Genomic DNA, 2,672 nt, shown 5'->3' with positions numbered 1-2,672 from the left:
CTTATAGAAATATAGAAATAGGCAACAATAAATAGTGATTATATATACATGTATACAAAAATAATCAATTTTTGATAGAAGGAGAATATCTCTAATGCTCTTATATATATACATACTTATAGAAATAGGCAACAATAAATAGTGATTATATATACATGTATACAAAAATAATCAATTTTTGATAGAAGGAGAATATCTAAGGTGATCTAATGCTCGCGGCTCAATCGTCATCATACTTGCATTTTAGATCTTATAGAGAATCAAAAATTGAGTATTTTTCTAAAGCGCCAAGATACACCAAAGCCCTAGTAATCGGGACTAGTGATCAACAATACTTCAGAAGTGCCAGTTGTAATGCAAAAAAATAAAGAAATTAAAATTGTGTATTCAGCAGCAGACAAATACTGAAGAAGCATTTTGTAGAATTAGTTAGTGGACGGAATACACACCATCTGTGACATATATATAAATAAATTCGTTGTATAAAATGAATCGAATTGCATTCTGCATTCACATTCGTATGAAAAAAGACGCGTGTCGTTAAATAGATACGTGTATTATCGATAATTAAAACGACGACTATGTAATTACGAATAAAACCGATGCAATTTCAAACAATAACACCGTCATTGACCCGAAATGAAGTGGAACAACATTTTATCGATGCATACATAAATAAATGGCATATGTAAAACGTGATATTGTGACCGTGGACACATCTCAGAGAAATTTTATGAAGGATTTGTTCTCGAGTTTTACAATATTCACCGCTTTAGGATAGTTTAAGCGGATACACGTCAAAATCTTATCAAAGTAAATATTTATATCTTCAAGATAACTATTGTTTTTCTATTCCAGCATGTCACGCGTATCTTATTTAATGCTCACTAAGATTTATTCATCTACATATAATTTTCTAACGAATGAATTCGAAAATTTTCGAATGGAGAGTTATAATTGCATTGAATGAAAACAATTATATATATATTTTTTTCTATTTTTTTACTTGCTTTTTATTTTTTCAGTATTTTATGTCTGTGTTAATTTTCTTTCAAATATAATTTTGTAGATTATGATCATTACAGATCCATGTTCAATTTAGAAGAATTGGCACTGAATAATATCACGGATGATAAATATTGAATATTTTCTAATATTGAAAATGCGATAGCCCGAAAATTACGACAAGATATATGGGACGTGGAATGATTGCAAGTTGAATGCAAAATGAGTAAATTTCCGTATATTATTTCAAACTTGGTAAAGATAAACAAGAATCTACATCGGGCTTAGAATACATATATAAACTCTACTTCCTCACGTGACACACATGTAGAATACACATGACCCGGATTTTACTTTGCTCCAGATTTTGTTATTATCAACGACTTTTCCAATATTTATTTTTTACAGATGGAAATTCTGATAACATTACGCTTTGAGATGATGAGAAACAACGCAATTATTATTATTAATGATCATTTCATGGAAATAAAACTTTTTTCTAAGATTTAGGTCTGTTCTATTTACGACTATATAGTCTCATCATCAGTTTTGTAACATTTCATTCTTCAGATATACTTGATTTATTCCCGCATAATATTTTTCGGAATGTCGCGGTATATTTCAGAACTTTATTCTTTTTTTATGTTAGGTATTTTTATAAAATTAATGACACATTTTAAATTCATGCTTACATAACGAAGGATCTATATATCGAATATCAATAAGTATAACACACACATTGATATAATATATATACATATATATTTTAGTGTTGACTATATATATATGTATATGTATATATATTAGTTTCGAATAATTATATATATATATATATATATACAGGGTGAATTTTGTGAAAGATATTAGATTATATATATAAACATATATATTATCTAATATCTTTCACAAAAGGATGTATCATAGAAATCATACCGACGGAGCGATGACATAGTCATAAAATCTTCGTGCAAATGTTGAATTTCTCCTGGAATAAAGAACAAATAAGATAAAGTGTTATACGTCATTAATGTGCTAATAGTATATATATATTTTTTTCGACACGCGGAATTACGCAGTAACATTGAGAGATATTGATCACGCGATGATTCGGAATTTTCTTCTACGTTGCGGAGTTACTACTGGTTACCGGTAAATAATTCCGTCAAGAAAATTGACGTATATATGTTTATATACACATGCAAAATACATGCGCATTGCGGATATAAATTACAGGCAGGATATAATTGTCTGTTCTAATTTTTACAGATTATATAGACACTGCAATAATATTTCTTTAGCAATATTAATAATAGTATTATAAAACTCTTTTTAACTGGTAGTGTTAATATATATTACAGTTTTCTATTTTCAACTTTTTATTTTTATTTTATCGTCGCTTTAAAATGTATTTTTTAATGACGATAAAATGTATTTATTAATAACGATATAATAATATTTCTGGCACGATTACGATAACTGTGGCCCCCTATTTGAAAGGTCGTTTCTGAAGACATTTTTGACGAGGAACACGGGAAAAATAGTAAAAAAAATATTTTTTTCAAAATATAGACATTTTTTTGTTAAAATTTGTTTAATTTTTTTAGTTATTTTAATTTCCTCGCTTCGCATTGTAAAGTATATGCGTGGACGCAGTGGGTTCCGCCCCC

General features: G+C 28.1%; 1 long non-coding RNA gene across 1 annotated transcript in view; it reads right to left on the bottom strand.

Moving 5' to 3' along the window:
* The window catches only part of LOC115240805, an 11,959-nt gene extending 9,667 nt beyond the window's left edge, over positions 1-2,292 (bottom strand). The window contains exon 1 of the long non-coding RNA XR_003884825.1: positions 1,939-2,292. This is a non-coding gene — a long non-coding RNA (uncharacterized LOC115240805). The remainder of the gene's footprint in view (positions 1-1,938) is intronic.
* Positions 2,293-2,672: the final 380 nt, after the last annotated feature.

This window comes from Formica exsecta, unplaced genomic scaffold (genome assembly GCF_003651465.1).
Source record: "Formica exsecta isolate Colony F162 unplaced genomic scaffold, ASM365146v1 scaffold451, whole genome shotgun sequence".
In the NCBI taxonomy this organism is placed as follows: Eukaryota; Metazoa; Arthropoda; class Insecta; order Hymenoptera; family Formicidae; genus Formica; species Formica exsecta.
Note: the sequence above shows the minus strand (reverse complement) of the source record. Positions and strands in the feature narration are given on the sequence as shown.